Below are 23676 nucleotides of genomic sequence, written 5' to 3'. Positions count from 1 at the left end.
TAAGTTCTCTCTTTTCTGTTACCTAGAGTTTTCTTTGGGTTGAAATGTTTAGTTGTTTCCCCCACTGACATACACTTCTCTTTTCACTAACTTGAAATGTCAATGGGACGGCCATTGGCAGTGGTGTGCTGATCACCTTGAAGCCCATAACTAGTGGCTTCCCGGCATCCACATCCTGCACCTCCATCACCAACCACGCTGTCTTTCTCCACTGTTCTTCTGGGCCGGACTTGTCGCTCTGGCCAGAGGAAAGCAGCTGAAGTGATGGTGTGTGGGCTTCTTTCTCTCTTTCAACACGCCTGGGTTAACCTGTCAGGGACCAAGAGACCATGTAGAGAAGAGCCCACGTTCCTCAGCCTGGGCCTTTGTGTAATTAATGGTTTACGGCCAGCCAACCTTCAGGAAGCTCAGCTGGCAGATTCATGAGCAATAAGAAATGCTTATTATCGTAAGCCTCTGAGATGTTATTAAACAATAGAGGCTAACTGTTACATACACTCAATTCTCATATGTACATACACTCAATTTTCACACGTACGTACAAGTTTTCTAGACCTTACTGGTTCTGCAACTTATATTTCCACATGACCATTCTCATGCAGATTTCTTGTCAAATTCTTAGCCATGGACCGTGAGACGTGTAATGTTTGGTATGTCACATATTCTCCTACACGCCCTAACTGCTTCCAGGGAGGGCTTTTGGCTTCCTTAAGTAAATATCTGCTCAATACCTACCGCATGCTTGGTACCATACTACGCTCTTAGCAGATCAAAGGATGAGCATGAAACAGCATGCTGAGATCACTCACAGCCTCAGAGCCTCACATACTCAGTGACTTTGCTAGAAATAAAAAGATGTCGATGTCCCCTCCTGCAGCAAAGCAAATACCGCTTACCCAGAGGCAGAGGATCGCTCTCTGGCTCAAGAAGGTGTGCTTGGGAATAAAAGTACGATGAAATGACAGAGAAAAAAAAGATCTCATAGCGCAGGATCTACATGATGACTCAGTGAGATAAAGCTCTTACCTTTCATTTCATAAATATGAAAAACGAACATGTGTACAGACTTTTACGTTTTTGACCCAATTTTCTAACAAACAAAAATATGTGTTCCCTAAGATGAGAGGCTGGTCTGGTGGCTAAACTGTGTTCTTATTTCCAAACTCAAATTTATATTCTCTTCCCTTTTTCCGCCGTATACAATAAAGGCAGGCACTCAATTGTGTTTCTCTTTATGTATTAATAAAATTGCAGCATGTTGTGAGGTTTAATTAGATAATAAAGCACTTTGAGGCTCCACCCTGATACGCCTGTGTAAGTGAGGAATATTCTTAATGTAGTAATTATCATATGCACTGAAAAATCTCCCTCCCCCTCGTAAAATGTGCAGACACACTTTAAAACCCCCGGACAATCACATCAGCTCTGAGTATGGTTAAAAAAAAAAGATCTGATGAGGACCTTCATCTTGGGATGGATGAACTATGTCGTGCTCACTCGCTTTTTAAAATTTCTATTTATACTCTCTCTTCATTTAAATGTTTAATTAGGAAGGAACACTTCCATGCATTATAATTAAATGCAAGCAGATTCTTCACCACAAAAGAGTCATTTTCCATTCAGTTTATACAAAGTTTTGTTTTGTCCCCGAATGAATCAATATGAAAATTAAGCTGGTAGTCTGAAAGCCTTAAAAAGAAGTATAGCTTTCATAATACAAGGAAGATTAAAATGAATTAAACATCTCAAAGCATATCCTTTTAGAATAATTGCATGCTATATTCTTGCAACCTTAAAGGTAGCTTTCCCAGAGGAAAGAAAAAGGAACAAAGTGGACCTCTCGGTCCGGTTTATCTTCCTTAGAAGCTGGAACCTTCTCACAGCCCAAGCACGATTTTTCACTTTTAATTGGTGAGCTTGTAAAAGGAAGATTGCACGTAGGACAAAAAGGGGTCCTTGTTCTGATTCGTTGATGGACGGGGTCCTGAAAGGGATGGGAGGTTGGGAGGTAGAGAAGAAATCAAAGATCTCAAGTTCACGTGTTTCTTGGAATGTTCTGCGGACAACCTAACCCTTTCAGAGCTGCAGAATTTGACCAGAAATCCTGCACCTAAGAACGTACTAAAGCTAGGGGCGCCTGGGTGCCTCAGTAGGTTGAGCGTCCGACTTCGGCTCGGTTCATGATCTCACGATTCGTGAGTTCGAGCCCCATGTCAGGCTCTGTGCTGACAGCTGGGAGCCTGGAGCTGCTTCGGATTCTGTGTCTCCCCTCTCTCCCTCCCCTCCTTTGCCCCAACCTGCTTGCACTTTGTCTCTTGGTCTCTCAAAAATAAATAAATATTTTTAAAAAAATTTTAAAGAACGTACTGAAGCTAGGAAATTCTTGTTTTGCCTGCTCAGTCCTCACTGTGTCTTCTGCATGCCAGATTCATGTGCCATGTGTGTGTGAGCGCCCGTGTACACATGTAGCAAAGAGAATGACGATTATTTCCTGCTTTCTCCTGGTACTTTTATTCTTCTGTTAAACGCTCCATTTCCACCACTTCTGCTAAGACCTTGAAGTTGAAGACATCCCAGCATGAAATAGACCCCTTTCCCCCACCTTGAAAGCATGTGGTAGGTATGAGTTCGTGCTGAAGTGGACATAGGATGGCTCATATTTTACCAGAACGTTTTATTCATTTTAACCATTGGTGTTTACTTTCAGCATCAATTTGTCTAACCCATTTCTTTTTGTTAAATAGAAGAGCAGATAATTCCAGGCTTTCCTGTGCGCAAATCGCACAAACACACAGATGGTATCTTAATTACTGTGGTGTCCAGAAGCTAGTAGGTATGAATCTGTTCACCAGCATTTCAATGGGAGTGTTTTTATTTTACCTAATTGCAGGAGGGAAAGACCATGGAAATCACCAAACCGTTGGAATCGTGAATCACAGTGCCATGGCTGAGCAAGGCCACCCTGGTCTATTTTCAAGGAATTAGAAAGTTGAAGAAGAGCCAGACGAATTTTGGTTATGTTGAAAAGAAATGATAAGTGAAAAATCGATACAAAGATAAGTATTCTTTTTCCTCCTCAATAATATATGTTACGTATTCTATTGCCCCCCCCAAGCACATCACTGTGCTATGTAGTCCCACGTGGATTCTATAAAACCCTCACTAAAGCTTTCGCTGGTGACTTGACTTCCATGCGTTGTGCCCAGGGAGTCAAAGGGCTTACTTAACAAGCAGGTTTCTGCAACTATGGAAGCTTCTAGATGCTGACAGCTTCAGCCTGCACCGCACTCCGCTCTGGCTATTTTAGAAGGATGGTGCTGCTCACATCTTCCGACCGCGTCTCTGATCAGCGCTTGGTTCGCTACTATCTACACCTTTGTGGATACACGTTTGCAGGCCTGAGAAACCCATTTTCCACACACGCAGCAGGTGCCCTCTGTCCTCTCTCACTTGTGTTTTAACCCAAGCCTCATGCTCCATCTAGGTGAAGCCCGCCAGTTACTCTCCGCCCCTCCGAGCCCTGGTGTGTAACACATCAGAGCACACAAAACAGATGTGCAACGAGGGCAATTCTGAAGGACAGAAGAACCTGTGTAGGAAACGCCCAGAATGTCTGCAGGTCAATTCATAGCAATGTTTCTCAGTTCCAGTAAGGTTTCCATAGCGCTGAGAGGCATTGGCATGAGAAGAGCCGATGGAGAGACAACATAGGCATCCTCTACACTGTCCTTGTGACTTTTCCATGCATCTGAGATTCTTTAGATAGAGAATGAATAACACCAACTAATTTTTTATTGATCACTATGTGCTACACACTGTTCTAACTTGAACACATGCAATCATACCTACGCCTGAATAAGGTGTATCTACACATATACATATATAATATTAGTTCATTTCACCTTTGCGAAGTCCAGAAAGATAAGCAACGCTGTGCTCATTTTGCAGACGAGGTAAGGTCACTTGGTCCAGGCCATACACACACCTAGGAGATCCCAGAACCAGAATTAGGACTGAAGTTGTACGGCTCCAAGGATCTTCTGGAGTCTCTCCCAGGTTTCTTCACTCATTTTTAAAAAAATTATTTCTTAATGTTTATTTATTTGTGAGAGAGAGAGAGAGACAGAGAGACAGAGAGAGGAAGACGCAGAATCTGAAGCAGCTCCAGGCTCTGAGCTGTCATGGGACTCAAACCCATGAACCGTGAGATCATGACCTGAGCCAAAGTCAGATGCTCACCCGACTGCGCCACCCAGGCGCCCCTCTTTACTCATTTTTTAATAAGAATCAGGTTAATTATGATTCTTCAGGGTATCAGAGATACACATTCAAGATGTAATTTAGGTTCCCAGGCCACCAGACATTGAAAGACACAGCTGAGATGCAAATATTTACCTGGAACAGCATATGTCTGGGCAAAGAAACCACACAGGTGCCGGGTTGGCTTTCTGGAAATATGGGATGCAAGTGCGTCTGTCCCTCTGCAGAGGGCAGGCCTTTCATGCAGCCTTCATGGTATGCTGGTAAAGGCCTACTGACTGACTCTCCAAAGGGGGAGTCAGCCGAGCGTGGTGTGTGGCATTTGCTTATTTTCATGGAGATGCCGAAATATGCCGGCCATGAGTAATGTGAACCTACCAACACAGGGTCTCCAGGCCCTCCAGGGCCTAAAAATATAACAACCAGCTCCTGGGCAGGTTTGGGCAGACTCGAGCACAGCACGAGAACTACCGTTACAGTGGCTGCCGCATCATATTTACGAACTGGTGGTGGTGGTGGGGGAGAGAATGAGAAGTAGGTGGGTAATTTTGTAACAGGTCCCATCCTGACACATGCAATACTTGCGCGGACTTGAGGAAGAAAATGCGTAAAGACAGCTCCTCCTTGGGGGGTTGACCCACATTACGAGAGTCAATTCTTAACAGAAAACTAAGTCACGCATCACAGTTTGGAAACCCATTTTTCTCTCGCGTACCTGGTGAAATGCTCCCATTTACGCAGAAGGAAGTGAGGTCGCACCCCGGTGTCTCTGGCACACACAGGAGCATAGCCAGACATGCCAACTGTAGGCTTGAAGACTTTCTACAGAAGTTACGCATGAAAAAAACCAGTGTTTTAAGGTTGTTTTTTTTTTTAAGTTTATTTATTTTGAGAGAGAGAGAGCGAAACAGCACAAGCAAGGAAGGGGCAGAGAGAGAGGGAGACAGAATCCCGACCACTGACAGTGTGGAGCCCGATGCAGGGCTTGAACTCACGAACCCCGGGACCATGACCTGGGCTGAAACCAAGAGTCAAACTCTTAACCGAGTGAGCCACCCCAGCCCCCTTCAAGGTTGGTTTTAAATATATTACACTAAAGTAGGGATGTAAACATGGGGGAAACAATGGCACAGCTTCAGGGGGCAAATATCAACTTCCCAATGCTTTTATTTTCGTGAGCTGGGACATATGGACCATTATAACGCGCCAGTCTTCCTGGACAGAAATGCGCGTGGGGATGACAGGATTTCCCGGCGACTACTGAGCCAGACAGGAGGCCTGCTTGGCCCCTGGTGAGCTGGTGGGCAAGCAGGCCTCTGGTCACTGCCACGCTCGCATCCTGCACTCTCAAGTGCAGTGAAGTGCAGTGCACACACGGAGATTCACAGACAGCCTCCTCACTGCTAAGTTACTCTCACTCATTCAAACCATGTTTCATGTCTTTCCTTGACGTGCTAGGCATCGTTTTCAAGACTGAAAATTTGGTATTGGATGGCTTTGCTGCTGGAGGGCAGGGGTGTTCTTGAGAACTGCTATGGGGGCAAGAAGGAAAACGCAGGATGGTGAGTAGGAAGCTGTCTGGAAGGGCCAGGGAGAGGGAGCATCCGACGAGGCTCCCAGAGGAGCTCCCTGAGACGTGGGTGCTATTGTCTAGGTGAAGCTCGACACCAGGGAGAAAACGCTGCAGGTGTAGGTCACCGCGTGCTTGAAGGTCTGGAGGCAGAAGGAGTCAGAAGAACTGAAGGAAGATCAGTGCATGGGGAGCTTGGAAAGCAGGAAGAAACAGGCAGGAACCGCCTCGCAACGGCTCCCTCAAGGCAAGTCCAGGGATTCTAGGTTAGGCCGTGAGCAGAAGGAGGCCACCAGGGTGGAGCGGCGTGTGTGCCATCATCTGCAGTGAGAGGAATAGCGGAAACTGCTCAGTTTGGTCTATAGACTCAACTACGAGCTGCAGAGCGGCTGAGCCAGTTAATACTGAAGGCGCAGGACACTAGCATTCAGGTAGGTGGTAACTACGTTTAGTAGGGGCTGCAGTAGAGAACTGGCATCCTTTGCAACAACAACAACAAAACAGCCATTATTTTAAGTATGAAGTGAAAGTTTCTATTTTCCAACTGAAAACCTGTAATACTGTTCTCTTCTTCTTCTAAGTGTTTATTAAAGTTTGTTTTATTTTTAAAGAAGAGTCCAGATCTGTAAGGCTTCCTTAAGCCATTCCAAAGCTACAGATGGAAAGAAATGAATTTATTTAATTCCTTTGGAGCGCACATAAAATCCACAACTCACACAGGTGTCCATTTTCCTACTCAACAAGCATTTTTAAAGATCTTTTATTTAAGGAGGACTGGCCTCTGTTTATCAGATAGCAGACTGAGCCTACGGTAAGGGCCAAATCTTTCTTCATATCCCATGGTAATAAGGGAAGATATAGGAAAATAAGAATGGAAATATGTCTGCAGCACTCTGCGAGAAGAGGCCCATCAATGGGCCAGAGATTTTGAGGAATGTCTAAGAGATACACGGCATCTGGGATTAAAAAGAAGAAGGCCTGGTCAGCGTGGAACATTCCAGAAGTCAAAACAAAGCAGGGAAAGCAGATCCTGAAAGTAACCAGACGTTTTGCCAACAAAACAGCAGAAAATCTCCTATAAAATCTTGTGGTGAGAGAGGTCTTATAATTTTAGGGAAAAGAAAAGCCAAACATATCTGACTTCATGAAAACTAAAAACTTCTGCGAGGGAAAAACAGAGTTACTAAAAACTATGATTAAAACAGCAGCAATAACAACAAATGGGAAATATTTTTGCCATGTAGAAGGCAGTTAAAGGCTTAATACTCTTAATATATTAAAAAATGTTTTAACAAATTCATCATTAAGGGGCACCTAGGTGGCTCAGTCAGTTAAGGTTTGATTCTTGATTTCAGCTCAGTTTATAAGCTCACACATGGTTGGTGAGTTCAAGCTCCTTGTCAGGCTCTGCACCGACAGCGTGGAAACTGCTTGGGATTCTCTCTCTCTCTCTTCTCTCTGCCTCTCTCCCCTACTCTCCCTCTCTTTCCAAACAAATAGGTAAACTTTGAAAAAAAATTAAAAATAATAAAAAATTTCATATTTGAGGGGCACCTGGATGGCTCAGTCTCTTGAGCGTCTGACTCTTGACTTGACTCAGCTTTGATCCCAGGGTTGTGGGATCGAGCCTTGTGCTGGGCTCTGGGCTGAGTGTGGAGTCTGCTTGGGATTCTCTCTCTCTCTCTCTCTGCCCTTCTTCCTGCTCTCCCTCTCTGTCTCTTAAAAAATAATTCATCTTTAACAAAAACGATAAATACCGTATTAGAATAATGGGGGGAAATCAAAATGGTAAGTTGTAAGAGAATTCAAACCAGTATCATTTTACTATAATGTTCAACCTGATAATCTATTTAATTCAAGACACAGCACTTGAATATGTATATGTTTTCAACCTAGTTGCTTAGCGAATGTAACTCTACCCAGTCTTAATGGGTATGTGGAAAAACCAAGCACATCGCTCTTTGGGAACACAACCTGTCAGGAGAAAAATCCAAGAAGCGCTCCAAGCCTTGGAAATGTCATAACATTTCGAGTTATCAATTGCATTTTTAAGAACGAGTCAGGTAAGGTTGTATATTAGGATGATCTGCTGCGTGCATTTTGTATGTAATATCTAATTTAATCCTCACAGTGAATCTATGAGGTAGGCATGATTGTACTTCTGTAGAGATGAAGAAATTGAAAACCAAAGTGGTCAGTGGTCAGTGAACCACCTCAGACCACACAGCCCAGAAATAGATGAAGCAAGCTTGGGGTCATAATTCATTTTACCTAAAGCCCATGCACATTCTGTTGTGCTCTATTGCATCTAATCTGCATTCCACTACAGTGTGCAAGACATGGAGTCTCTTGGCTTTGTTTTGGCCACATTCTCTGCTTTATGAACTAGAGATCGAGAAATACAATGGTAGGTTGAGAAGTTCACCCTAGAGCCAAACTTCACTTGTGAAATGAAATGAAAGACAAATAGAAAATACAATCGTAGAAACCTGACGTGAATAAAACCTAGTTTAAAACACGTTAAAGAGCCAACCTGAGTAAATTAAATAATATGTGCCGTATACATGATAAATATCTTTATGTATGGAAGCTGGTGGTGTCTACAATGTTATCTAAATTATAAAAGAGACACGTGAAACAGTTCTCGTCAAATCACATCTTTTTTATCCCATTCACATTATAAAGATGTGCGTATATATATATGTTGATATAGTCTCTTAAATCTCTGATTGGTGTTTTTACCACTGTATTCCACATCGGAGCATGGTTTAAAGTGCGATAACGCCTAGGTGTCTCCCGCAGGGTGCCTGCACATGGCGCGCGGGGGGTGCTGTCCTTTCTATCTTCCGCTCCTTGCAGACGGCCACATGGGAGTCGTCCTGGTGGAAGCCCCACATCTGAAAGTGGAAAGAAATGCCTTCGTTGTGTTGAGTCTGTTGCATCAGGCCCTCCACCAACCCCCGAGCCCTGAGCGTCTGGTCTGCAGATGAGCCCAGGAAGAAACAGTGCTGTGGGAGCACGTGCAGGCTGGGAGCACTGAGGTCCTCCCTGACACCTCGCGGTACCTGATGAGCTCCTTGCAGCAGGAGAAACTTCCTATCTAACACGCCGCCAGTGGACGGTTGTGTCTATTTGTCCACGCTCAGACCTGGAGCTCCTTGAGGCAGGAACCGTATCTCACTCATCTCTGTCTGGTCCTCTTTATCCCCCCCATGGTGCCTGTCGTGGAGCAGATGAATGAATGGAACTATCAGACATCAAACTAGTGCAAGTGGCTTGAAAGCACAGGTGAGCCTAAGGCTTCGCGTCTTTACAATTACTGTCAGTTCATCGCTGTGTGGCCAAAGAATATGCAACATAGAGTCATGGGCGAATGCATCCGGACCTGTCTTGAGTCCTAAAAACACAACATATAACAGGATGCCAGGAGCCAGAAAGGGAGATTTGGGGAATGATTTAAGTTGGGGGGGGAGGGGGGTTGCTGACAAATGCATATCACCTTGGGCCGCTGCCTTTGAGGCCAGCTTTCGTCTGAAATCAACACTATGAATAACGGAGAGGTGAGCCGATCTCTTTTGATGAAATACATTTACGTGCAATCAAGGGACAGTGGGGCAGTGATTGATCCATGAAGCAAAATCCAACTGGGGGAAGTCGTCAGCGTAGTAATTAAACAGCAAAGGGAATCGTCCATCTGGAAGGTGGAAGGAAATAAATCTGTCCTGGAGAAGGGCGTGTAATAACGAGAGCGAGTGAATGGCGCTGGGTCGGGACGAGCATGAGAGAGACTGGAATGCCCATCGAACCATCAGTTCAGAAACTGCTCAAACAAAGACAGGCCTTTAACTATAACATTAAAAAAAAACACACACACAGATAAACTTGTTGTCCAAAAATTGATGGTTTATTTGGATGCCTCGTTTTTATAACAGGGACCAGGTATCTTTACCCAGAGGGTGGATTTCTACACAAAGCCATGGAGGGTTATTACCTAGGATGCTCGCTTTGTCTGAAAAGCCACACCAGCGATGACCGCTAACGTCTCAGGTATCCGAGCAAACCGGGCACCGGGTAACCAAACCCACGGACTCCCGCATGGCCGCAGGGGCAGCTCCTCTGTGTAACAGGGAGAAATGGACACAAACGTGTATGGGCTGCTGCCCATGATGCATCAGCAGATCAGCACCCCCACACAGGCCACTCACAGTTTTCACTCATCTCAGCTGGTGTGGGTGAAATATCACGGCAATTACACAACTCAGGATGCTGGCTAGAAGGACTTTAGGACTGGCTCCAGCAAATTGCTTCCATTTTTTAGCTCACAGTGAGAAGAGAGGCAGAAACAGAGAGAGGTAAAAAAGAAAGCAAATGAGCATGCCTAATACAGGCTGTATATTCTGCGTGTGTACATATATAAATATATTAAGCTTCCCTTTTGTGCCTTGGAGAGAAAAGAGCAGCAATCAGCAATTCAGGGACAATCAAACAGATTAAAGAGAGCATATTATATGTCTCAGAGGAGCCAGCACTAACATCTCTATCCCTGCTCAGCTACCTCCAGTCCACACTGGGTGAGGGAATATATTTTATTAAAAACATTTCTTTTACCTGGAGGTCCTGTCAACTAACGGAATGAAAAGAAAAGAAACTGAATATTCTTTGTCTGCCAAAAATAAGGTAGTTAAGAAAATGCAATTTTTTTAATAGGAGGGAAGAGAAGCGAAACGAGCTCAAATTCCCCCCTTGTGAATTTCAGCAGACAGCCGGCTTCCTTGTCACCCCTTCCGTTGGCATTCAAGCTGAGTTTACTCATCAAAAATAAACTTTGCACTAAAAATAAGCAATTTTTTAAAAAAATTTTTTATTTCAGGAGAGAGAGAGACAGCGTGAGCAGGGCAGGGTCAGAGAGAGAGGGAGTCACAGACTGAAACAGGCTCCAGGCTCCGAGCTGGCAGTCAGCACAGAGCCCGACGCGGGGCTCGAACCCACGAACCGCGAGATCATGACCTAAGCGAAGGCCGGACGCTTAACCGACTAAGCCACCCAGGCGCCCCGCAATTTTGGTTTTGAAAAAGCTCTGAACAAAGCTTTTCAGAGCCTCTTATTTGAAAACTCTTTCATCACTTCAACTTTGAAATTGCTTGGATCTTATATTGTACTAGAGAGCCCAGATTTTAGAATGTATTTTTATGGACAGAAGAGTCAGATAATGCAATTTAATCTAACTTGACCCAATGGTGTTTTGATGTGTGGGCTATGACTGTCATATTCTACAGTGTTGTCCGGGTTATCTGTGGATCCACTGAAGTCTAAGCTTTAAAAATAAATATACTTTCCTCCCAAAAGTTAAGGTGATTCTGCTTTAAAGCTGAGTTCTCTTCCATAACAATAGGGAACGGGAGAGTAAAAGACCCTTTATTTATTTTATCTCTTATTTGTCTTACATTTTATTGTTTTGGAATTTTCTTTAAATTATATATATACATGTATGCATATATATAATATGGCAATAAGTTATAATTTCAGATTTCATTATTTTCACTAGTGATGAAATATTAGTGGTCAAAACCATAAACACATAAACATTAAGTTCCATTTTCTGAAGATCACAAACACTTCAGGAGGCAGAGTATTACTTTACAAATTGAAAATGTGTGACATTTTGCCCAAGTGATCTTAAACGAAAGTGAGTCCCTCCAAGGGCAGACAGCTAGCTGGGATTTTCATAAATGCTCTCTCGATGCAAAGTCAGCCTGACATTCCTGGAGGAAAGCCAATCACACTTCACACAGCGGCGCCTTTTAAGCAATCAGTTTAAAGATGGTGGGTGAGCAGATTGTCACTGCCGTTCATGACAATTGTTTTTCCTGACTTGTTTGCTTCACTTGCAAAATGGGTGGAGGGGGTCATTCAGCAGGAACTATCTCAAATGTTCTTGGCTCTTTAATGTGAGTGCCCTTGGGTCCCAAGTCTGAGGGGGAAGCCCACAGACTGGGCTTTCCTATGGATGTGAAACACGCTGTTTAATGATTTCACGTCAGCAGTCCAGAGCAAAGATGACGCAGAAAGAGGATCCAGTGCAGCTCTACCTGACCCCAAAGACCCCGAGTTTTGTGCAAGACATTGCTGCATCTTCATTGACTCTGTGCCCAACTTCTCTGAAGGTGACTTTATAGTCCTTCCTTCTTTATTTTGGGGTCTTCTCCATTATGCACAGGCGACTTTTGTTTGGTCTGTCTTCCAGCTCTCCCACAATGGCAGGACTTCAAATGCATATCTGTCTTCCCTTTCCCTTTGGGACAAAGCTTCCATAGGTATTGTAACCCAGTGAGCTGAATTTCCCCCAATGATGATTGTATTTCTGGAGCAGAATACATCACACAAGACTTACTTGTCATCCTTGTTACCTGAATGTGCTGAACCCCTTGAAGTGAGAGACAATGATCTTCCCAACATGGTTTTCCCAGAGCATCTTCAAAAATAACCAGGCATCCTATGTGGTTAGAAGACATGTCCACATTTCCTAAAGCTTAAACAAAATACTCTATCCCTTCCCTGTGCAAAATATTTCATTACACCCCAGTAAACGATGGATTGGCTGAAATAAAAATCCACACAGGCCTGAGCAAGGATGCAAAGAATCAATGAATTTCTCAGGAATTCATGGGAACAAGACTACAATGGATGGAATGTTTATTCCCCCTCAAACTTTGTATGTTGAACTCAAAATCCCCATTGCGATGGTATTAGGATTGTATTTCCTTTGGAAAGTTATAATATGATGGTGGGGCCCTCATGAATGGGAAGAGACTTTATAAGAAGAGACACGGAAGGATGATCTCTCTCTCTCTCTCTCTCTGCCACATGAAGATACAAAGAGAAGACAGCCATGTGCAAACAAAGGAATCTCCTCAGGCACCGAATGTGCTGACACCTGGGTCTATGGACCACCCAGCCTCCAGAACTGCAGGAAACAAGTGTGTGCTGTGTGTGAGTCCCCCAGTCTCTGGCGTTCAGTTACAGCAGCCTTGACCAAGACAATGCCCCATGGCAACACACACACTGTATTAGTCTCCTGGAGATGCTGTAACAAAGTGCCACATGCTGGATAGCTTCAAAGGACAGAAACTTATTCCCTCACAGTTTAGGAAACCAGAAGTCTGAAATTTGGGGTGCCAAAGGGATGCTTCCTTCTGGAGGCCCTGAGGGAGGATTTATTCCATGTCTCTCTCCAGCTCCTAGTGATGGCAGACAATCCTTGGCCTATGGACACATCCCTCCAGTCTTTGCCTCTATCTTCACGTGGATTCTCCCTGCTCTGTGTCCTCTCCTCTTCCGATAAGGAGTCATTGGATTTAGGACCCATCTAGATCCAGGGTGATCTCAACTTCCAATCCTTCACTTAATTATGTCTGCAAAGGCCTTCTTCTCAAGTAAGGTAATATTCTGAAGTTAAAAGGGAGGGCTCTCCCAGAAACAGCCAATGAGATATAGAGACGTAAACACTGATAGATAGAAAGAGAGATTGCACATATTCATATATATATATATATATGTAGATGCACATATTTATATTTGTACATAAAGGAGCTTATGATATTATGGAGGCTGAGAAGTCCCACCATTTGGTATCTACAAGCTGGGGACAGGAGAAAGCCAGGGCTTAGATCTGGGCCAGGAGCCTTGAGGACCAGGCATATTTGAGAAGCAGTCAGACAGAGCGAGTCCAACCTCCCTCCATCTTTTTGTTCTGTTCAGTCTCTCAGTGGATTGGATGATGCCCACCCACTTGGCAAGGACAGCTTTACTCAGCCCACCAACTCAAATGCTAATCTCTTCTGGAGACACTCTCATAGACACACCCAGAGATAATATCCAACCAGCGTTATGGGCCTAGTCATTTTGAAACATAAAATTAAGCATCACATGTGCATACATGTATTAGATGTGTTCCTCTTGGTAAAAGTGTATGGAGACTGGAAATCTATTGTTTAAATTTGTTTCCTTTTATTTTTTAAGTTTATTTTTATTTAGAGAGAAAGAGAGACAGAGCAGATGAGTGGGGAGGGGCAGAGAGAGAGAGAGAGAGAGAGAGAATCCCAAGCAGGCTCCACAGTCAGTTCAGAGCCTGATGTGGGGCTCGAACCCATGAACCGTGAGATCATGACCTGAGCTGAAGTCAAGAGCCGGATGCTTCACCGACTGAGCCACCCAGATGCCCCTAAACTTGTTTCCTTTTAAAGACATCCTGCTAGCGTGGTGATAAAAAAAAAAAAAAGAACTCTCAATTACATGAAGTTTGAAGGAAAAACTTCTGCTATTACATTTTAATGTGGTTCATTTTATATAGTATTCCTTTATTTCTTGATACGCTATTTTCAGAATCTTATTTTGGGATAAGGCAAGCAGAATTAAAAAGAAAGTAATACAATAGCCCTGCTTATTGATTAAAATATAAAAGAGTCTATTAATAAGAAGGCAATAGTCTTTTCAATTTCAAAAACACATTAGTATTTGAAGCACATACACATTTAAAATTGCCTTAAAAATAGTGTAAAGATGCTATTGACCTTTTACTAATATAGAATCTGCATTTAAGACTTCGGCTCTTCCAACTGCTATACAAATAGGACTAGTAATCCATGGGTCAGCCTTGTGAGATGTTTTTAGAGCAACAGTTCTCAAATAAGAGTGATCGGGTACCCCAGGGCACATTCAGCTATGTCGGAGGACATCTCTTGGTTGTCACAGCTTGGGAGAGAAGGCTGTTTGCTACTGGCTTCTTGTAGATGGAGGTCATTTCCTCCATGACTTCAACTGGTTTTAATTCTCAGCAAGACCTCAAGCCCATGGGATGTGTACTGACCATGACTCTAAATGACTGGAGCACCTGTGTGGTAGGCCAGTCTTTGGGCTGCTCATTATCAAGTATCCCCCAGGAATTATATTCCGAGGGAAGTCCTACAGAGGCTATAGAGGTCATTGTACATGGCATCATGGAGCCTACCTCCACTCCCTTCCCCCTCTCCTGGGTTTTAGAATGGTGGTTTCCAGCCTGTGGTTTGGAATCCAAAAACCTAGGTTTGTTTCAGGATCACCCTTCCTACCTGCTTGCCTGAAGGCGAGTGACAAAATGACATCATGGTGGCATTTGAATAATGAAGGCAATAGTGTTTACCTTAAGAATTAGAATTTATTACACTTGTTTTTATATGGGTCAACTATGTGTGTCATTCCACCCAGCACTAAATCCTGCAGAGTGGCTTCCTGCCCAGGTCCAATGGCTGTGGGACCTCCATAAAGTTTCCTTTCATTGACTGGAGTTGTTAAAAAAAAAAAAAGAAAAAAGAAAAAAAAAGATTCTACAGTGCTTGTGTGTGCGCGTGTATTTGTATGTGAGTGTGAGAGTGTGTGCATGCATGCAAGTGTATGCACGTATGTGTACAGTTACAGGTGACATCTTCTCAACAACCTTGTGAAAAGGAACTCAGACTTACATTTTGTCAACAGAAAATTGGGACCCACAGCATTAAATCCATTCATCCCCGGTTGGCCAGGAGGCCTGAACCTCTTCTTCCTGACTCCTAGCACGGGTCTCACTCTTGACCCCACAACCTCATAAGTCTTCCTGGGCTGGAAATCTGCCTGAGGTAAAGCAGTGATTTATTCAAGCCATATCTGTAAGGCTGTGTCTAGACAATAAACTCAGACACACCAGGTTCAACTACATTCATATCCACTTGGAAACTGTTTAGCCAACAGAGCCAAAAGCTTAAAAATATCAGTAGAGAGAGCATCTCTGTAATCTAATCACTGTTTGTTTTACACTTCATGATGCATGAGAGTAATGAGTTTGAGGACTTCAGCACCTTCTTTCATTGTTCATTCTTTTGTGGTTTCCACCTTGGAAAAATCCTGCCTCTGAGACAGCCATTATTAATTGCATATTGTTTTGCGTTTCTAATGTTTCATTTCACTGACTCTTCTCTTTTCTTCCCCCTTTTGGGCTGCAGATCTCTACTGATTGCAATATTTAACCACTTCTTCATAAGGATCTTTTTAATCCAATTTAATCTTTGGATATGAATTAACGTTGACCAAATTGCTTGCTACAGTCTGGTCAGCGTTTCTGCATTCAGAAATTCTTTTTGACTCAGTTGCAGTAACACAGATTTTCCCACACGGTCTATTTGACTCCTGCAAGTCCACTCTGGACCAACTTCTATTGTGTTAAGCAAATAACCGTACTGCGCTGGCTTTCTACTCATTGTTAATGCTAAAGCAACAGGATTTTCTCCAGTTCACCGACAGCCAAACCTGTTGTTATCAGAAAACCCTCTCCAGATGAAAACTGAAAAGAATCATATGACCCAGAAAAAAGACTAGCCTTCAGGAAGTCTTTGGGTTTTGCCATTTTTGTCAAGATATCCCAGAGGGAGTGGAAAATAATAAAGTAAAATCTATTTCTGGAAGGCAGCCTGTTTCAAAATAGAGTCTATGAACTTTCAAATTTGCAAGACAGGGCTTCTGAAAATAAGAGGCACAAAACTGGGCTATGGCAAACCCAAGGGGACCAGAAGCAATTCAAAACAAGGAATTTGGGAACTTTTAATTGCCTCATTTTCCATTCAAACGGGAGTGTAAGTATTGATATTAAGCGAGAGCCCAATTGCACTTACCGGTCAGCTAGTTTGGTGAGACACATGAATCCTCAGAGATTTGCCATTGCACAGGATTTCTGTCATTTCAGATGAATTTTCCACCTTGTTGGAAACAACATGCTGTACTTCTCTGATCTCCTCTTTTTTCTGTGCTTCTATCTGGGGAGATTGATTTACATTACAGTACTCTGGAAAAAGCCTGGGTAGGAAGCAAACTCCGTACATTTCATATTTAAAAAGACATGGTGTAAAGAGCTTATTCTAAAGGCAAATGACATTTGTTTACCTGTAGGAATACTAAGGCTTTAGAACCCAAGAGTGGAACTTTGAGTAAAACTGAAAAATCTGAAGTATACAAAATTAGAAAACAGATGAATAAAACTAGATAGCGGATTGTCAAGACTTATGCCCCAGCACCAGTGATGAGGATGTCAAGCCAACTCCATAGATTCTGGAATGCGGGTACACCTCTCCAACTAGAGAGCTTTACTAAGACTAGAGCCTGTGTGGGACCTTCTGGTCCTTACCAGTCCCCTGGTGCTCCATGGAGAGAAGGAGGCAGTAGACAATGGCACCTCTCATTTAGAACCATCAGGAATAAACAAAATACTCCATAAAGGTCTGTTTGTATATTAGTTATCTGCTGTTGCATAATAAACTGCCCCCAAAAGTAGTAGAATAAAGAACAAATCACTTGTGATCACACTGTACTAGCCAGCTTCCAAGACGGTCCACAGTGATTCCCACCTCTGGGAATGTATGGTAAAACCTTGGATTGCAAGGAACTTGTTCTGCGAGGGTTGTGCAAGATGAGCAAACATTTCTAATAAATATTAACTCGATAAAGGAGCGACACCTTGCAATTCAAGTAGTATGTGACGTCGAACGTCACATGATCACAACTAAGCCAATGGTTTCTTGAAATCCGCTTTGATATACAAGTGCTTTGGATTCCAAGCATGTTTCTGGAAAGAATGACGCTCGCAAACCAAGGTTTTGCTCTATTATAAAACCACCGGAGTCGGCTCTCTAACTGTGAATTATTAACCTCCCTCCCACACGCAGAGCACACACACTCCCTCCCACACTTACTCCCGATCTTATTTATTACAGCACCAACCGGGACTCACGTTAGAGGCTGTTGGCATCTACGTCAAGCTCTGCGGCAGACGAAGCTCTTAGGATGTGCTCGCTTGGGTCCTGGTCTTCTCCATCTGCGGACCTGCCAGCTGAAGAGGCAAGTCAACTGTGCCCCACACCCGTATATAATGGTGAGACAAACTCAGGTACCCAGTGCCAATACCCCTTTGTAAAAATGGTAGAACACAGGGCACACAGGAGGCACTGGTCCATGGCAATGTTGAAATCCAGCAAGGCACGTGTGACAGTTCCTTGATGCATAGTCACGGCTGGGAGTCATCTCCAGCCATAGCTTGTGGCTCTGCTCTCTTTCCAAGTGCTCGGTTTTCGTCTGAAGTATTCTTTCTTTTCCCTGAAGCCTGTGTTTTCAGCTGAATAGTATTCTCAGCCTGCTTCTTGCTTGTAGAAATTGCGGGGTTCTAAAAGTCTCTTCAATGCTACTCTTTCTATCCCTTGTAGTTCAAGCAAGCAATGTTTTTGCTCATTAAATTCTTTAAGACATTTTGTGTTTCTCCTTTGATCCCTGCAAGCATTTACTCATTTAGACTAAAGCCACAACTCCAAATATCTTTGAGAGAAACCTTTCTCTAGCCTGGACCTCCTCTGACCCCAGTAAGAGAAGACAATTTGAAGATCTTCAGAAATCTTATTTTCTGAATGGTCTGTGAGGAACGTATTAGGTATTTCTGCAGTCAAGAATTTACAGCCACACCCCTGGCTGGCTACTTCTTTACATCGAGCTCCCTTGACTGTGCTCTGGATTTGATCTTTGCTGCAGAACCACTTTTAAGTTCAGAATCATTTGATACAGAGTCTGGATTTTTCAAAACAACAATTCTTGTCTCCTTTAAGATTCCAGAACCTCCTATGGATGGTTTTGCAAGCAGTCAAGGAGAAGCCAGGCAATCCCTTAAAAGGTCTGTCTAGAAACCTATCGGCTACATCTTCCAGTTCACTAACTCCTTTTCCTGCTTTCCACTCTGTCTTCACCACAGTTGCTGAACCTGACATCACTGAAATATGAGTTTGTTCCTTCTAGTTTCTAATAACATTTTTCTCACTTTCCTTTTAGCCATCACTTACCATCTTGTCAAAAGCCATGAGGCTTCTATTAACAATCTCTTCAAAAAAGTTAAGCTTTTATTCAACTCCTCTTGAGGTCCCTCAAGCACCCACTGCCTGGACAACTCCAAATCCAAGTTCACTTCTAAGGTTTTAGTTATGGTGTCACCCCACTTCCAGATACCACATTCTATATTAGTTAACTACAGACGGATGACAAACAACCCAAAAACTTAGTGGGCTTAGGATAAAAATGATCATCTATTGTTTTATATTTTCTGTAGCTCAGGAGCCTGAAGGTAAGTAGGTTCTGGTTTAGCTCAGCCAGAGTGTCTCTCATGGTCACATCAAGATGTCGACCAAGGCTTGACTGGGACTGGAGGGTCCACTCCCAAGATGGCATCCTCATGTAGCTGGTACTTTAGTACCGGTTGGTAAGAAATCTCAGTTCTATGCTGTAATAACCTCTCTGAGAACTGAGAGGTTACCCTAGAGACCTGGCTATTGATTGAAGAGAGAGATCAAGACAGACATGATACTGTCTTTTATGACTTAGTTTCAGAAATGACTCGCTACCACTTCTGCCACATTCTATTTGTTAGAATCAAAATACTAAGTCAAGCCCATATTCAAGGGGAGAAAAATTGGTCTCCTTCTTTTGCAGGAAAAGTGCCAAAGATTTTGTGGACGTATTTTAAAAGTACCACACACATGGATGCCTGTGTGGCTCAGTCGGTTAAGCATCGCCTCTTTAGTTTTGGCTCTGGACATCATCTCATAGTTCATGAGTTTGAGCCCCACCTCGGGCTCTCTGCTGTAAGTGCAGAGCCTGCTTGGGATTCTCTCTCTCTCTCCTCCTCCTCCACTCATACTCCCTGTCTCTGTCTCTCTCTCAAAATAAATAAAATATAAATTAAAAATGTTTAAACGTACACATACAGTATGCCTTTGAAAGTGCAAGTAAATCAAGATTCTGGGGTAACTTCAGAACTGTCCAGAAATCCTCCACATCCTCAAGGCGAACAAGACCAGCATCCTCAGGCAAAACTGAGACATTAAGCCTACTTCAGTCCCAAGTTCATCTCAAGAGCAAGTCAGGGGAGCCAGGCCCTTGCTGAGCCAGCCTGCAGCCAGGAACACCTCAGCTGGTGTTACCCGGCAGTCTCCCAGCAGACCGACCAGAGCAGGTGTCTCATTCAGGAAGAGTTATTAGCATTTGTCTGCCCGGCCAGTGCCCTGGTCTATCAGGCCCTCAGAAAGAAGGCTAACCCATGAATGAAAAGAAAATGGTTTGTAAAATGTGTAAAATAGGATAATTTCTATAGTTGGAAAAAAGAGAGAAGTAGATGAGGTTTGGTGGAGGTGGGGTAGGGGGGTGTCAATCCTTAAAGTTCTCTGTGTAATACCGGTTCCTTTAAGCATTGTGCCTTACCATTTCCAAAGCAGTTTCACGCATATGTTTAGGTTAATACGCAGTATTTCTTTTGATGTCATCATGGTGGATTGCTTGGTAACTCAATATTTGGGGAGGTGCTTACTTGTGTGGGTCAGAAGAAAAGAAGTTAGAGCTCATTACTCATTACATTTTATAACAAGTAAATATGTTATATCACAGTAAATATGAACATTGGAAAACATCTATGAATAAGGCAATATGCAGACATATTTGATAAATCATTGCTATTTCAAATTCATGCACACTGAGGGTGGTCTTCGAGGAATCTGGAATCTCTTGGAGAAGATGGCAGAGCAAGCGGTGTCTGTCATCCAAAGCTAATTGTCATTATGTTCATAGCACAGGAGCCAGTAAGTGCCTCCAAAAGCCTGACGGGGGGAAAGACTCATTTCACCAATATCGGGGTAGTTCTCAGAGCCCTTGACCTGTGATGATGAATAAAATTTTCTTGCAAGAGGTGAAGAGAGAGAAAGACAATCTCTGTGAAGGAACCAAGTTGTAGGGAAGATGTGGAGGCAACTGTGAGTTCACAGTGTGTTTTAGAAAGTCCAAGGAGCCATGGGCCAGGACACAAACAACGAGGCAGGATGAGCTCTGAGTCAGGTTGGATCCCATTTGGGGTGGGGATTGTAGGTGGATTTCTGACCCCCACACTCACCAGCCTGGGCCCTGGTGAGGGCAAAGGGGACTGAGGGTAGCGTTCTGAGAAGGGAAACAAGACAATCATGTCTTTGATTCATAAACGATGATTCATCACTGTTTCTCTACTTTCACACTACATGTGTACCTTTATTTATCTTAGCAGCAAATGAACATCTCCTAGACTTGCTGTGAGACTTTAGTGTATTACTATGTGAGAATTAATGAAGAGGCAAAGGGCCAAAATGTTTGGCCCAAACATAATGAAGAGAAGTATTTGGAAATGCTTATAAAGGGTAAGGATTCCTGAAATCCTTCCCCTTCATTATAGTAACAATAACGACAACCACAAAGGCTCATTCTGTAATCCACGCAGAGTATGTACGGAAGAACGTAATCTTGTCTTTACATTACAAGACAACAGCAGAATAGATTCGGGGAAGAGCTCTTCAAGACTCTGTCTTTAGTTTGCTGCTCTACTTCAGAAGTGTTAACACACCTTCTTAAACAAAAATTTATCAGAAAAACAAAAAGAAAATACATTTCCCTCATTTTCTCCTTTGATCTTTCTTTTTCTCCTGGACCAGAACCCACACACGGAACAGTTTCTAGAAACTTCCAGCACAGGCTTATGCCCAGTGTGGGACGGAGTAAACAAGTTAGACCCACCCGATGGCAGGTGGTGCTTTCTAAGGTTCTGAGAGGTGGGAGCTCACAAAAGGAAGGCAAATAACTTCTTTCTTTGAATGCTGCTCTTTTTTTCATTGATTTTTGTGATGGGGTTTACGGTTTTTTTTCAAAAAAGGAGAATTTTCAAAAAGTGGTCTCTAAATCGTTATTTTGAAGCTCCATTAAAACGTGACACAGAAAGCTCAGAAGCTAACTCATTTTTGAACCAGTGTTCCCAAGGTATTTGTTGTTGAGTGATTAATGGCTAGGGTGTGGGGAGGCCGTGCAGAAGTGCACTGAGAGAACGGCAATGTGGCTAAAATAAGCAGGTGGAGGAAGAGGGCAGGGTCAGATCCATGGGGAAAGCAGGCTACGTTCTAGAAAAAGAAAAAAATTAAAGAGAAAAAGTAGTTTAAGGAATGTTGTCAAACACAGGATATGACATAGCTTATACGGACCACGAGTAAGATGTGAAATGGGAGAATTACAAATTTTTTTAAATTACTATTTTAACACACTCTGATCAAAGAGCAGATTGGGAGGGGCATTTGGGTGGCTCAGTCGATTGAGCATCCAACTTCGGCTCAGGTCATGATCTCAAGGTTCGTGGGTTCGAGCCCACATTGGGCTCCATGCTGACAGCTCAGAGCCTGGAGCCTGCTTCGGATTCTGTGTCTCCCTCTCTCTCTGTCCCTTCCCCACTTGCACTCTGTCTGTCTGTCTCTCTCTCAAAAATAAACATTAAAAATTTTTTTAAATGTAGAATCTAGACATAAAAGAAGGAAAAGCATAATAATAAATTATCCTTATTTCCAAATATTGCCATCTGTTTTTTAATTGAAATTATATCCAAATCATTCATGTGGTGTTTCAGGGCGAATGAACAAAATGTCCTCTGCATTCATGACATCAAGTTTTAGTCAATTGTGTTGGTACACAAAATAAGATTTCTTAGGATAAATGTTAAATTGGAACCAATTGAAGAGTGGATTCAATTTAAACCTTAAAATCTCTATAAAGGTGGAAATCGAGGTTTTCAAATCGGTTCCTCTGGGGCTTCACTCATCCATCTTTTTGCACACCTATGCCTAAGCGTGACGCAAGGTGCTGTGGAAGGAAGAGCCAGGCACGGGAGGCTTCGTGGACTTCACCTTGTCGGCCTGAAGCTGGGTGAAGGGCGTCTGCCGAGATGAGCTGAAAAAGAGGAGCAAATAGGCGAAGAGAAGTAGGAAATATGAAAGCACCTGCTTCCCCGGGCCTTTGTTGATGGCTGGAACGCAGGAACTTTTATTTAAAAAAAATTTTTTTAAACGTGTATTTATTTTTGAGAGACAGAGCACAAACAGGGAGGGCAGAGAGAGAGGGAGACACAGAATCTGAAGCAGGTTCGAGGCTCCAGGCTCCGAGCTGTCAGCATGGGCCTCGACACGGAGCTCGAATTCATGAAGCGTGAGATCATGAGCTGAGCTGGAGTCGGACTCTAACTGACTGAGCCCCCAGGTGATCCCGCACAGGAACCTTTAAAGACACACGATGTTGGGAAGCCTGGGTGGTTCAGTGGGTTACGTGTCAAAGTTGATTTCGGCTCAGGTCGTGATCTCAAGGTTCCTGAGTTCCAGCCCCACATCTGACTGCGAGCTGACAGTGCGGAGCCTGCTTGGGATTCTCTCTCTCCCTCTTTCTCTGCCCCTCCCCCTATCATGCTCTCTCTTTCTCTCAAAATAAATAAATAAATAAACTTAAAAAAATATATAGGGTCCTCTCTCTCCCCCCCCCCCCAGAGGATTTCATGAGGAGACAAAGGCCCTGACTAACAGGGGCCCCCGACTGTGCCCCGCATGGCCCCTGGGCATCCCTGTCCTTGTCCCTGACAGAGATGTCCCTGTGGGCACCTGTCACCCTTCAGACAGTTCTCGGCGAGGCTGCGGAGAAGCACAGGGACACCGCGGGGCTGCGCTCTCGGGGTCCAGCCCGCCTTCCTATCCAGACGAGAGGCCCCAGGAGGCCAGTGGGGCCTTTAACTGCTTTCTCTGGGGTTGATCCGCCACTTTCCAGAAGAAAAGCACCTACCAGCCCCTGAGCTCTGCCCCCTGCCCCCCCACAAGCCGGCTGGGGCTGCCACACGCGCTGGGGACAGGTCCAGGGCCCTGGCAGCCTCTGATCGGAGAGGTGAGCTGTCTCGCCAACAAAACCAGATGCTGGGGTTTCAGGCCGGCGAA

General features: G+C 43.7%; 1 long non-coding RNA gene across 1 annotated transcript; it reads right to left on the bottom strand.

Moving 5' to 3' along the window:
- Positions 1–9738: 9738 nt before the first annotated feature.
- LOC120228370 lies at positions 9739–18102 on the bottom strand. The gene is made up of 3 exons (XR_005527478.1): positions 17622–18102; positions 16510–16690; positions 9739–9946 (listed from the first exon to the last, which is right to left on the bottom strand). It is a non-coding gene; the product is annotated as an uncharacterized LOC120228370 (long non-coding RNA).
- Between the last annotated feature and the right edge of the window lie 5574 nt (positions 18103–23676).

This window comes from Hyaena hyaena, unplaced genomic scaffold (assembly GCF_003009895.1).
Source record: "Hyaena hyaena isolate Hyena2069 unplaced genomic scaffold, ASM300989v1 scaffold_22, whole genome shotgun sequence".
Taxonomy (NCBI): Eukaryota; Metazoa; Chordata; class Mammalia; order Carnivora; family Hyaenidae; genus Hyaena; species Hyaena hyaena.
The sequence above is the reverse complement of the archived record's forward strand: the minus strand, read 5'-3'. Positions and strand labels throughout refer to the sequence as shown.